Source organism: Lissotriton helveticus, chromosome 5_1 (assembly GCF_964261635.1).
Source record: "Lissotriton helveticus chromosome 5_1, aLisHel1.1, whole genome shotgun sequence".
Classification (NCBI taxonomy): domain Eukaryota; kingdom Metazoa; phylum Chordata; class Amphibia; order Caudata; family Salamandridae; genus Lissotriton; species Lissotriton helveticus.
Genome location: NC_136065.1, coordinates 1,452,572,237 through 1,452,586,065, shown reverse-complemented (window position 1 = coordinate 1,452,586,065; position 13,829 = coordinate 1,452,572,237).

Below are 13,829 nucleotides of genomic sequence, written 5' to 3'. Positions count from 1 at the left end.
CATCCCTGGACACGTGTCTCGAGGTTGTTACCTCTCGTCAGCAGGGATTAGGCGTATATGTAGGGGTGCTGCGTAGGCTGCCAAAAAATATCCTCAGGTCCGGTACCACTCGTGGCACGCAGGTGCGTAACCCGGGCTCGTCAGCCCCACCAGCTCAAGGGAGCTTGAATATAAAAGAAAGTCCAATTGGTCGCACACTGCTTGTCCTATCAGCGTATTCCCCCAAAGCATTGTGGTCCATGAAGTAAGCATCAGCGGGTGCGCCTCTGCCAGGGTATTGAGCAAAAAATCACTGTTGCGTAGGCCATTCCTGGACACGTGTTTTGAGGTTGTTACCTCTCGTCAGCAGGGAATAGGCATATATGTAGGGGTGCTGCTTAGGCTGCCAAAAAATATCCTCAGGTCCGGTACCACTCGTGGCACGCAGGTGCGTAACCCGGGCTCGTCAGCCCCACCAGCTCAAGGGAGCTTGAATATAACAGAAAGTCCAATTGGTCGCACACTGCTTGTCCTATCAGCGTGTTGCCCCAAAGCATTGTGGTCCATGAAGTAAGCATCAGCGGGTGCGCCTCTGCCAGGGTCTTGAGCAAAAAATCACTGTCACGTTGGCCATCCCTGGACATGTGTTTCAAGGTTGTTACCTCTCATCAGCAGGGAATAGGCATATATGTAGGGGTGCTGCGTAGGCTGCCAAAAAATATCCTCAGGTCCGGTACCACTTGTGGCACGCAGGTGCGTAACCTGGGCTCGTCAGCCTCACCAGCTCAAGGGAGCTTGAAAATAAAAGAAAGTCCAATTGATCGCACACTGCTTGTCCTATCAGCGTGTTGCCCCAAAGCATTGTGGTCCATGAAGTAAGCATCAGCGGGTGCGCCTCTGCCAGGGTCTTGAGCAAGAAATCACTGTCGCGTTGGCCATCCCTGGACACGTGTTTCGAGGTTGTTACCTCTCGTCAGCAGGGAATAGGCATATATGTAGGGGTGCTGCGTAGGCTGCCAAAAATTATCCTCAGGTCCGGTACCACTCTTGGCACGCAGGTGCGTAACCCGGGCTCGTCAGCCCCACCAGCTCAAGGGAGCTTGAATATAAAAGAAAGTCCAATTGGTCGCACACTGCTTGTCCTATCAGCATGTTGCCCCAAAGCATTGTGGTCCATGAAGTAAGCATCAGCGGGTGCGCCTCTGTCAGGGTCTTGAGCAAAAAATCACTGTCGCGTTCGCCATCCCTGGACCCGTGTTTCGAGGTTGTTACCTCTCGTCAGCAGGGAATAGGCATATATGTAGGGGTGCTGCGTAGGCTGCCAAAAAATATCCTCAGGTCCGGTACCACTCGTGGCACGCACGTGCGTTACCCGGGCTCGTCAGCCCCACCAGCTCAAGGGAGCTTGAATATAAAAGAAAGTCCAATTGGTCGCACACTACTTGTCCTATCAGCGTCTTGCCCCAAAGCATTGTGGTCCATGAAGTAAGCATCAGCGGGTGCGCCTCTGCCAGGGTCTTGAGCAAAAAATCACTGTCGCGTTGGCCATCCATGGACACCTGTTTCGAGGTTGTTACATCTCGTCAGCAGGGAATAGGCATATATGTAGGGGTGCTGCGTAGGCTGCCAAAAAATATCCTCTGGTCCGGTACCACTCGTGGCGCGCAGGAGCGTAACCCAGGCTCGTCAGCCCCACCAGCTCAAGGGAGCTTGAATATAAAAGAAAGTCCAATTGGTCGCACACTGCTTGTCCTATCAGCGTGTTGCCCCAAAGCATTGTGGTCCATGAAGTAAGCATCAGCGGGTGCGCCTCTGCCAGGGTCTTGAGCTAAAAATCACTGTCGCGTTAGCCATCCCTGGACACGTGTTTCAAGGTTGTTACCTCTCGTCAGCAGGGAATAGGCATATATGTAGGGGTGCTGAGTAGGCTGCCAAAAAATATCCTCAGGTCCGGTACCACTCGTGGCACGCAGGTGCGTAACCTGGGCTCGTCAGCCCCACCAGCTCAAGGGAGCTTGAATATAAAAGAAAGTCCAATTGGTCGCACACTGCTTGTCCTATCAGCGTGTTGCCCCAAAGCATTGTGGTCCATGAAGTAAGCATCAGCGGGTGCGCCTCTGTCAGGGTCTTGAGCAAAAAATCACTGTCGCGTTGGCCATCCCTGGACCCGTGTTTCGAGATTGTTACCTCTCGTCAGCAGGGAATAGGCATATATGTAGGGGTTCTGAGTAGGCTGCCCAAAAATATCCTCAGGTCCGGTACCACTCGTGGCACGCAGGTGCGTAACCTGGGCTCGTCAGCCCCACCAGCTCAAGGGAGCTTGAATATAAAAGAAAGTCCAATTGGTTGCACACTGCTTGTCCTATCAGCGTGTTGCCCCAAAGCATTGTGGTCCATGAAGTAAGCATCAGCGGGTGCGCCTCTGCCAGGGTCTTGAGCAAAAAATCACTGTCGCGTTGGCCTTCCCTGGACACGTGTTTCGAGGTTGTTACCTCTCATCAGCAGGGAATAGGCATATATGTAGGGGTGCTACGTAGGCTGCCAAAAAATATCCTAAGGTCCGGTACCACTCGTGGCACGCAGGTGCGTAACCCGGGCTCGTCAGCCCCACCAGCTCAAGGGAGCTTGAATATAAAAGAAAGTCCAATTGTTCGCACACTGCTTGTCCTATCAGCGTATTCCCCCAAAGCATTGTGGTCCATGAAGTAAGCATCAGCGGGTGCGCCTCTGCCAGGGTCTTGAGCAAAAAATCACTGTTGCGTAGGCCATTCCTGGACACGTGTTTCGAGGTTGTTACCTCTCGTCAGCAGGGAATAGGCATATATGTAGGGGTGCTGCTTAGGCTGCCAAAAAATATCCTCAGGTCCGGTACCACTCGTGGCACGCAGGTGCGTAACCCGGGCTCGTCAGCCCCACCAGCTCAAGGGAGCTTGAATATAACAGAAAGTCCAATTGGTCGCACACTGCTTGTCCTATCAGCGTGTTGCCCCAAAGCATTGTGGTCCATGAAGTAAACATCAGCGGTTTCGCCTCTGCCAGGGTCTTGAGCAAAAAATCACTGTCGCGTTGGCCATCCCTGGACACGTGTTTCGAGGTTGTTACCTCTCATCAGCAGGGAATAGGCATATATGTAGGGGTGCTGCGTAGGCTGCCAAAAAATATCCTCAGGTCCGGTACCACTCGTGGCACACAGGTGCGTAACCCGGGCTCGTCAGCCCCACCAGCTCAAGGGAGCTTGAAAATAAAAGTAAGTCCAATTGGTCGCACACTGCTTGTCCTATCAGCGTGTTGCCCCAAAGCATTGGGGTCCATGAAGTAAGCATCAGCGGGTGCCCCTCTGCCAGAGTCTTGAGCAAAAAATCACTGTCGCGTTGGCCATCCCTGGACACGTGTTTCGAGGTTGTTACTTCTCGTCAGCAGGGAATAGGCATATATGTAGGGGTGCTGCGTAGTCTGCCAAAATATCCTCAGGTCCGGTACCACTCGTGGCACGCAGGTGCGTAACCCAGGCTCGTCAGCCCCACCAGCTCAAGGGAGCTTGAATATAAAAGAAAGTCCAATTGGTCGCACACTGCTTGTCCTATCAGCGTGTTGCCCCAAATCATTGTGGTCCATGAAGTAAGCATCAGCGGGTGCGCCTCTGCCAGGGTCTTGAGCAAAAAATCACTGTCGCGTTAGCCATCCCTGGACACGTGTTTCAAGGTTGTTACCTCTCGTCAGCAGGGAATAGGCATATATGTAGGGGTGCTGAGTAGGCTGCCAAAAAATATCCTCAGGTCCGGTACCACTCGTGGCACGCAGGTGCGTAACGTGGGCTCGTCAGCCCCACCAGCTCAAGGGAGCTTGAATATAAAAGAAAGTCCAATTGGTCGCACACTGCTTGTCCTATCAGCGTGTTGCCCCAAAGCATTGTGGTCCATGAAGTAAGAATCAGCGGGTGCGCCTCTGTCAGGGTCTTGAGCAAAAAATCACTGTCGCGTTGGCCATCCCTGGACCCGTGTTTCGAGGTTGTTACCTCTCGTCAGCAGGGAATAGGCATATATGTAGGGGTGCTGCGTAGGCTGCCAAAAATTATCCTCAGGTCCGGTACCACTCTTGGCACGCAGGTGCGTAACCCGGGCTCGTCAGCCCCACCAGCTCAAGGGAGCTTGAATATAAAAGAAAGTCCAATTGGTCGCACACTGCTTGTCCTATCAGCGTGTTGCCCCAAAGCATTGTGGTCCATGATGTAAGCATCAGCGGGTGCGCCTCTGTCAGGGTCTTGAGCAAAAAATCACTGTCGCGTTCGCCATCCCTGGACCCGTGTTTCGAGGTTGTTACCTCTCGTCAGCAGGGAATAGGCATATATGTAGGGGTGCTGCGTAGGCTGCCAAAAAATATCCTCAGGTCCGGTACCACTCGTGGCACGCACGTGCGTTACCCGGGCTCGTCAGCCCCACCAGCTCAAGGGAGCTTGAATATAAAAGAAAGTCCAATTGGTCGCACACTACTTGTCCTATCAGCGTCTTGCCCCAAAGCATTGTGGTCCATGAAGTAAGCATCAGCGGGTGCGCCTCTGCCAGGGTCTTGAGCAAAAAATCACTGTCGCGTTGGCCATCCCTGGACACCTGTTTCGAGGTTGTTACATCTCGTCAGCAGGGAATAGGCATATATGTAGGGGTGCTGCGTAGGCTGCCAAAAAATATCCTCTGGTCCGGTACCACTCGTGGCGCGCAGGAGCGTAACCCAGGCTCGTCAGCCCCACCAGCTCAAGGGAGCTTGAATATAAAAGAAAGTCCAATTGGTCGCACACTGCTTGTCCTATCAGCGTGTTGCCCCAAAGCATTGTGGTCCATGAAGTAAGCATCAGCGGGTGCGCCTCTGCCAGGGTCTTGAGCTAAAAATCACTGTCGCGTTAGCCATCCCTGGACACGTGTTTCAAGGTTGTTACCTCTCGTCAGCAGGGAATAGGCATATATGTAGGGGTGCTGAGTAGGCTGCCAAAAAATATCCTCAGGTCCGGTACCACTCGTGGCACGCAGGTGCGTAACCTGGGCTCGTCAGCCCCACCAGCTCAAGGGAGCTTGAATATAAAAGAAAGTCCAATTGGTCGCACACTGCTTGTCCTATCAGCGTGTTGCCCCAAAGCATTGTGGTCCATGAAGTAAGCATCAGCGGGTGCGCCTCTGTCAGGGTCTTGAGCAAAAAATCACTGTCGCGTTGGCCATCCCTGGACCCGTGTTTCGAGATTGTTACCTCTCGTCAGCAGGGAATAGGCATATATGTAGGGGTTCTGAGTAGGCTGCCCAAAAATATCCTCAGGTCCGGTACCACTCGTGGCACGCAGGTGCGTAACCTGGGCTCGTCAGCCCCACCAGCTCAAGGGAGCTTGAATATAAAAGAAAGTCCAATTGGTTGCACACTGCTTGTCCTATCAGCGTGTTGCCCCAAAGCATTGTGGTCCATGAAGTAAGCATCAGCGGGTGCGCCTCTGCCAGGGTCTTGAGCAAAAAATCACTGTCGCGTTGGCCTTCCCTGGACACGTGTTTCGAGGTTGTTACCTCTCATCAGCAGGGAATAGGCATATATGTAGGGGTGCTACGTAGGCTGCCAAAAAATATCCTAAGGTCCGGTACCACTCGTGGCACGCAGGTGCGTAACCCGGGCTCGTCAGCCCCACCAGCTCAAGGGAGCTTGAATATAAAAGAAAGTCCAATTGTTCGCACACTGCTTGTCCTATCAGCGTATTCCCCCAAAGCATTGTGGTCCATGAAGTAAGCATCAGCGGGTGCGCCTCTGCCAGGGTCTTGAGCAAAAAATCACTGTTGCGTAGGCCATTCCTGGACACGTGTTTCGAGGTTGTTACCTCTCATCAGCAGGGAATAGGCATATATGTAGGGGTGCTGCGTAGGCTGCCAAAAAATATCCTCAGGTCCGGTACCACTCGTGGCACACAGGTGCGTAACCCGGGCTCGTCAGCCCCACCAGCTCAAGGGAGCTTGAAAATAAAAGTAAGTCCAATTGGTCGCACACTGCTTGTCCTATCAGCGTGTTGCCCCAAAGCATTGTGGTCCATGAAGTAAGCATCAGCGGGTGCGCCTCTGCCAGGGTCTTGAGCAAGAAATCACTGTCGCGTTGGCCATCCCTGGACACGTGTTTCGAGGTTGTTACCTCTCGTCAGCAGGGAATATGCATATATGTAGGGGTGCTGCGTAGGCTGCCAAAAAATATCCTCAGGTCCGGTACCACTCGTGGCACGCAGGTGCGTAACCCGGGCTCGTCAGCCCCACCAGCTCAAGGGAGCTTGAATATAAAAGAAAGTCCAATTGGTCGCACACTGCTTGTCCTATCATCGTGTTGCCCCAAAGCATTGGGGTCCATGAAGTAAGCATCAGCGGGTGCCCCTCTGCCAGAGTCTTGAGCAAAAAATCACTGTCGCGTTGGCCATCCCTGGACACGTGTTTCGAGGTTGTTACTTCTCGTCAGCAGTGAATATGCATATATGTAGGGGTGCTGCGTAGTCTGCCAAAATATCCTCAGGTCCGGTACCACTCGTGGCACGCAGGTGCGTAACCCAGGCTCGTCAGCCCCACCAGCTCAAGGGAGCTTGAATATAAAAGAAAGTCCAATTGGTCGCACACTGCTTGTCCTATCAGCGTGTTGCCCCAAATCATTGTGGTCCATGAAGTAAGCATCAGCGGGTGCGCCTCTGCCAGGGTCTTGAGCAAAAAATCACTGTCGCGTTAGCCATCCCTGGACACGTGTTTCAAGGTTGTTACCTCTCGTCAGCAGGGAATAGGCATATATGTAGGGGTGCTGAGTAGGCTGCCAAAAAATATCCTCAGGTCCGGTACCACTCGTGGCACGCAGGTGCGTAACCTGGGCTTGTCAGCCCCACCAGCTCAAGGGAGCTTGAATATAAAAGAAAGTCCAATTGGTCGCACACTGCTTGTCCTATCAGCGTGTTGCCCCAAAGCATTGTGGTCCATGAAGTAAGCATCAGCGGGTGCGCCTCTGTCAGGGTCTTGAGCAAAAAATCACTGTCGCGTTGGCCATCCCTGGACCCGTGTTTCGAGGTTGTTACCTCTCATCAGCAGGGAATAGGCATATATGTAGGGGTGCTGCGTAGGCTGCCAAAAAATCTCCCCAGGTCCGGTACCACTCGTGGCACGCACGTGCGTAACCCGGGCTCGTCAGCCCCACCAGCTCAAGGGAGCTTGAATATAAAAGAAAGTCCAATTGGTCACACACTGCTTGTCCTATCAGCGTATTCCCCCAAAGCATTGTGGTCCATGCAGTAAGCATCAGCGGGTGCGCCTCTGCCAGGGTCTTGAGCAAAAAATCAATGTCGCGTTGGCCATCCCTGGACACGTGTTTCGAGGTTGTTACCTCTCGTCAGCAGGGATTAGGCGTATATGTAGGGGTGCTGCGTAGGCTGCCAAAAAATATCCTCAGGTCCGGTACCACTCGTGGCACGCAGGTGCGTAACCCGGGCTCGTCAGCCCCACCAGCTCAAGGGAGCTTGAATATAAAAGAAAGTCCAATTGGTCGCACACTGCTTGTCCTATCAGCGTATTCCCCCAAAGCATTGTGGTCCATGAAGTAAGCATCAGCGGGTGCGCCTCTGCCAGGGTATTGAGCAAAAAATCACTGTTGCGTAGGCCATTCCTGGACACGTGTTTTGAGGTTGTTACCTCTCGTCAGCAGGGAATAGGCATATATGTAGGGGTGCTGCTTAGGCTGCCAAAAAATATCCTCAGGTCCGGTACCACTCGTGGCACGCAGGTGCGTAACCCGGGCTCGTCAGCCCCACCAGCTCAAGGGAGCTTGAATATAACAGAAAGTCCAATTGGTCGCACACTGCTTGTCCTATCAGCGTCTTGCCCCAAAGCATTGTGGTCCATGAAGTAAGCATCAGCGGGTGCGCCTCTGCCAGGGTCTTGAGCAAAAAATCACTGTCGCGTTGGCCATCCCTGGACACCTGTTTCGAGGTTGTTACATCTCGTCAGCAGGGAATAGGCATATATGTAGGGGTGCTGCGTAGGCTGCCAAAAAATATCCTCTGGTCCGGTACCACTCGTGGCGCGCAGGAGCGCAACCCAGGCTCGTCAGCCCCACCAGCTCAAGGGAGCTTGAATATAAAAGAAAGTCCAATTGGTCGCACACTGCTTGTCCTATCAGCGTGTTGCCCCAAAGCATTGTGGTCCATGAAGTAAGCATCAGCGGGTGCGCCTCTGCCAGGGTCTTGAGCTAAAAATCACTGTCGCGTTAGCCATCCCTGGACACGTGTTTCAAGGTTGTTACCTCTCGTCAGCAGGGAATAGGCATATATGTAGGGGTGCTGAGTAGGCTGCCAAAAAATATCCTCAGGTCCGGTACCACTCGTGGCACGCAGGTGCGTAACCTGGGCTCGTCAGCCCCACCAGCTCAAGGGAGCTTGAATATACAAGAAAGTCCAATTGGTCGCACACTGCTTGTCCTATCAGCGTGTTGCCCCAAAGCATTGTGGTCCATGAAGTAAGCATCAGCGGGTGCGCCTCTGTCAGGGTCTTGAGCAAAAAATCACTGTCGCGTTGGCCATCCCTGGACCCGTGTTTCGAGATTGTTACCTCTCGTCAGCAGGGAATAGGCATATATGTAGGGGTTCTGAGTAGGCTGCCCAAAAATATCCTCAGGTCCGGTATCACTTGTGGCACGCAGGTGCGTAACCTGGGCTCGTCAGCCTCACCAGCTCAAGGGAGCTTGAAAATAAAAGAAAGTCCAATTGATCGCACACTGCTTGTCCTATCAGCGTGTTGCCCCAAAGCATTGTGGTCCATGAAGTAAGCATCAGCGGGTGCGCCTCTGCCAGGGTCTTGAGCAAGAAATCACTGTCGCGTTGGCCATCCCTGGACACGTGTTTCGAGGTTGTTACCTCTCGTCAGCAGGGAATAGGCATATATGTAGGGGTGCTGCGTAGGCTGCCAAAAAATATCCTCAGGTCCGGTACCACTCGTGGCACGCAGGTGCGTAACCCGGGCTCGTCAGCCCCACCAGCTCAAGGGAGCTTGAATATAAAAGAAAGTCCAATTGGTCGCACACTGCTTGTCCTATCATCGTGTTGCCCCAAAGCATTGGGGTCCATGAAGTAAGCATCAGCGGGTGCCCCTCTGCCAGGGTCCTGAGCAAAAAATCACTGTCGCGTTGGCCATCCCTGGACACGTGTTTCGAGGTTGTTACTTCTCGTCAGCAGGGAATAGGCATATATGTAGGGGTGCTGCGTAGTCTGCCAAAATATCCTCAGGTCCAGTACCACTCGTGGCACGCAGGTGCGTAACCCGGGCTCGTCAGCCCCACCAGCTCAAGGGAGCTTGAATATAAAAGAAAGTCCAATTGGTCGCACACTGCTTGTCCTATCAGCGTGTTGCCCCAAAGCATTGTGGTCCATGAAGTAAGCATCAGCGGGTGCGCCTCTGCCAGGGTCTTGAGCAAAAAATCACTGTCGCGTTAGCCATCCCTGGACACGTGTTTCAAGGTTGTTACCTCTCGTCAGCAGGGAGTAGGCATATATGTAGGGATGCTGAGTAGGCTGCCAAAAAATATCCTCAGGTCCGGTACCACTCGTGGCACGCAGGTGCGTAACCTGGGCTCGTCAGCCCCACCAGCTCAAGGGAGCTTGAAAATAAAAGAAAGTCCAATTGATCGCACACTGCTTGTCCTATCAGCGTGTTGCCCCAAAGCATTGTGGTCCATGAAGTAAGCATCAGCGGGTGCGCCTCTGCCAGGGTCTTGAGCAAGAAATCACTGTCGCGTTGGCCATCCCTGGACACGTGTTTCGAGGTTGTTACCTCTCGTCAGCAGGGAATAGGCATATATGTAGGGGTGCTGCGTAGGCTGCCAAAAAATATCCTCAGGTCCGGTACCACTCGTGGCACGCAGGTGCGTAACCCGGGCTCGTCAGCCCCACCAGCTCAAGGGAGCTTGAATATAAAAGAAAGTCCAATTGGTCGCACACTGCTTGTCCTATCATCGTGTTGCCCCAAAGCATTGGGGTCCATGAAGTAAGCATCAGCGGGTGCCCCTCTGCCAGGGTCCTGAGCAAAAAATCACTGTCGCGTTGGCCATCCCTGGACACGTGTTTCGAGGTTGTTACTTCTCGTCAGCAGGGAATAGGCATATATGTAGGGGTGCTGCGTAGTCTGCCAAAATATCCTCAGGTCCGGTACCACTCGTGGCACGCAGGTGCGTAACCCGGGCTCGTCAGCCCCACCAGCTCAAGGGAGCTTGAATATAAAAGAAAGTCCAATTGGTCGCACACTGCTTGTCCTATCAGCGTGTTGCCCCAAAGCATTGTGGCCCATGAAGTAAGCATCAGCGGGTGCACCTCTGCCAGGGTCTTGAGCAAAAAATCACTGTCGCGTTAGCCATCCCTGGACACGTGTTTCAAGGTTGTTACCTCTCATCAGCAGGGAGTAGGCATATATGTAGGGATGCTGAGTAGGCTGCCAAAAAATATCCTCAGGTCCGGTACCACTCGTGGCACGCAGGTGCGTAACCTGGGCTCGTCAGCCCCACCAGCTCAAGGGAGCTTGAATATAAAAGAAAGTCCAATTGGTCGCACACTGCTTGTCCTATCAGCGTGTTGCCCCAAAGCATTGTGGTCCATGAAGTAAGCATCAGCGGGTGCACCTCTGTCAGGGTCTTGAGCAAAAAATCACTGTTGCGTTGGCCATCCCTGGACCCGTGTTTCGAGGTTGTTACCTCTCGTCAGCAGGGAATAGGCATATATGTAGGGGTGCTGCGTAGGCTGCCAAAAAATATCCTCAGGTCCGGTACCACTCGTGGCACGCAGGTGCGTAACCCGGGCTCGTCAGCCCCACCAGCTCAAGGGAGCTAGAATATAAAAGAAAGTCCAATTGGTCGCACACTACTTGTCCTATCAGCGTCTTGCCCCAAAGCATTGTGGTCCATGAAGTAAGCATCAGCGGGTGCGCCTCTGCCAGGGTCTTGAGCAAAAAATCACTGTCGTGTTGGCGATCCCTGGACACGTGGTTCGAGGTTGTTACCTCCCGTCAGCAGGGAATAGGCATATATGTAGGGGTGCTGCGTAGGCTGCCAAAAAATATCCCCAGGTCCGGTACCACTCGGGGCACGCATGTGCGTAACCCGGGCTCGTCCGCCCCAACAGCTCAAGGGAGCTTGAATATAAAAGAAAGTCCAATTGGTCGCACACTGCTTGTCCTATCAGCGTGTTGCCCCAAAGCATTGTGGTCCATGAAGTGAGCATCAGCGGGTGCGCCTCTGTCAGGGTCTTGAGCAAAAAATCACTGTCGCGTTGGCCATCCCTGGACCCGTGTTTCGAGATTGTTACCTCTCGTCAGCAGGGAATAGGCATATATGTAGGGGTTCTGAGTAGGCTGCCCAAAAATATCCTCAGGTCCGGTACCACTCGTGGCACGCAGGTGCGTAACCTGGGCTCGTCAGCCCCACCAGCTCAAGGGAGCTTGAATATAAAAGAAAGTCCAATTGGTTGCACACTGCTTGTCCTATCAGCGTGTTGCCCCAAAGCATTGTGGTCCATGAAGTAAGCATTAGCGGGTGCGCCTCTGTCAGGGTCTTGAGCAAAAAATCACTGTCGCGTTGGCCATCCCTGGACCCGTGTTTCGAGGTTGTTACCTCTAGTCAGCAGGGAATAGGCATATATGTAGGGGTGCTGCGTAGGCTGCCCAAAAATATCCTCAGGTCCGGTACCACTCGTGGCACGCACGTGCGTAACCCGGGCTTGTCAGCCCCACCAGCTCAAGGGAGCTTGAATATAAAAGAAAGTCCAATTGGTCGCACACTGCTTGTCCTATCAGCGTGTTGCCCCAAAGCATTGTGGTCCATGAAGTAAGCATCAGCAGGTGCGCCTCTGCCAGGGTCTTGAGCAAGAAATCACTGTCGCGTTGGCCATCCCTGGACACATGTTTCGAGGTTGTTACCTCTCGTCAGCAGGGAATAGGCATATATGTAGGGGTGCTGCGTAGGCTGCCAAAAAATATCCTCAGGTCCGGTACCACTCGTGGCACGCAGGTGCGTAACCCGGGCTCGTCAGCCCCACCAGCTCAAGGGAGCTAGAATATAAAAGAAAGTCCAATTGGTCGCACACTGCTTGTCCTATCAGCGTGTTCCCCCAAAGCATTGTGGTCCATGAAGTAAGCATCAGAGGGTGCGCCTCTGCCAGGGTCTTGAGCAAAAAATCACTGTTGCGTAGGCCATTCCTGGACACGTGTTTCAAGGTTGTTACCTCTCGTCAGCAGGGAATAGGCATATATGTAGGGGTGCTGCTTAGGCTGCCAAAAAATATCCTCAGGTCCGGCACCACTCGTGGCACGCAGGTGCGTAACCCGGGCTCGTCAGCCCCACCAGCTCAAGGGAGCTTGAATATAAAAGAAAGTCCAATTGGTCGCACACTGCTTGTCCTATCAGCGTGTTGCCCCAAAGCATTGTGGTCCATGAAGTAAGCATCAGCGGGTGCGCCTCTGCCAGGGTCTTGATCAAAAAATTACTGTCGCGTTGGCCATCCCTGGACCCGTGTTTCGAGGTTGTTACCTCTCGTCAGCAGGGAATAGGCATATATGTAGGGGTGCTGCGTAGGCTGCCAAAAAATATCCTCAGGTCCGGTACCACTCGTGGCACGCACGTGCGTAACCCGGGCTCGTCAGCCCCACCAGCTCAAGGGAGCTTGAATATAAAAGAAAGTCCAATTGGTCGCACACTGCTTGTCCTATCAGCGTATTCCCCCAAAGCATTGTGGTCCATGAAGTAATCATCAGCGGGTGCGCCTCTGCCAGGGTCTTGAGCAAAAAATCACTGTTGCGTAGGCCATTCCTCGACACGTGTTTTGAGGTTGTTACCTCTCGTCAGCAGGGAATAGGCATATATGTAGGGGTGCTGTTAGGCTGCCAAAAAATATCCTCAGGTCCGGTACCACTCGTGGCACGCAGGTGCGTAACCCGGGCTCGTCAGCCCCACCAGCTCAAGGGAGCTTGAATATAACAGAAAGTCCAATTGGTCGCACACTGCTTGTCCTATCAGCGTGTTGCCCCTAAGCATTGTGGTCCATGAAGTAAGCATCAGCGGGTGCGCCTCTGCCAGGGTCTTGAGCAAAAAATCACTGTCGCGTTGGCCTTCCCTGGACACGTGTTTCGAGGTTGTTACCTCTCATCAGCAGGGAATAGGCATATATGTAGGGGTGCTGCGTAGGCTGCCAAAAAATATCCTCAGGTCCGGTACCACTCGTGGCACGCAGGTGCGTAACCCGGGCTCGTCAGCCCCACCAGCTCAAGGGAGCTTGAAAATAAAAGAAAGTCCAATTGGTCGCACACTGCTTGTCCTATCAGCGTGTTGCCCCAAAGCATTGTGGTCCATGAAGTAAGCATCAGCGGGTTCGCCTCTGCCAGGGTCTTGAGCAAAAAATCACTGTTGCGTAGGCCATTCCTGGACACGTGTTTCGAGGTTGTTACCTCTCGTCAGCAGGGAATAGGCATATATGTAGGGGTGCTGCTTAGGCTGCCAAAAAATATCCTCAGGTCCGGTACCACTCGTGGCACGCAGGTGCGTAACCTGGGCTCGTCAGCCCCACCAGCTCAAGGGAGCTTGAATATAAAAGAAAGTCCAATTGGTTGCACACTGCTTGTCCTATCAGCGTGTTGCCCCAAAGCATTGTGGTCCATGAAGTAAGCATTAGCGGGTGCGCCTCTGTCAGGGTCTTGAGCAAAAAATCACTGTCGCGTTGGCCATCCCTGGACCTGTGTTTCGAGGTTGTTACCTCTCGTCAGCAGGGAATAGGCATATATGTAGGGGTGCTGCATAGGCTGCCAAAAAATATCCTCAGGTCCGGTACTACTCGT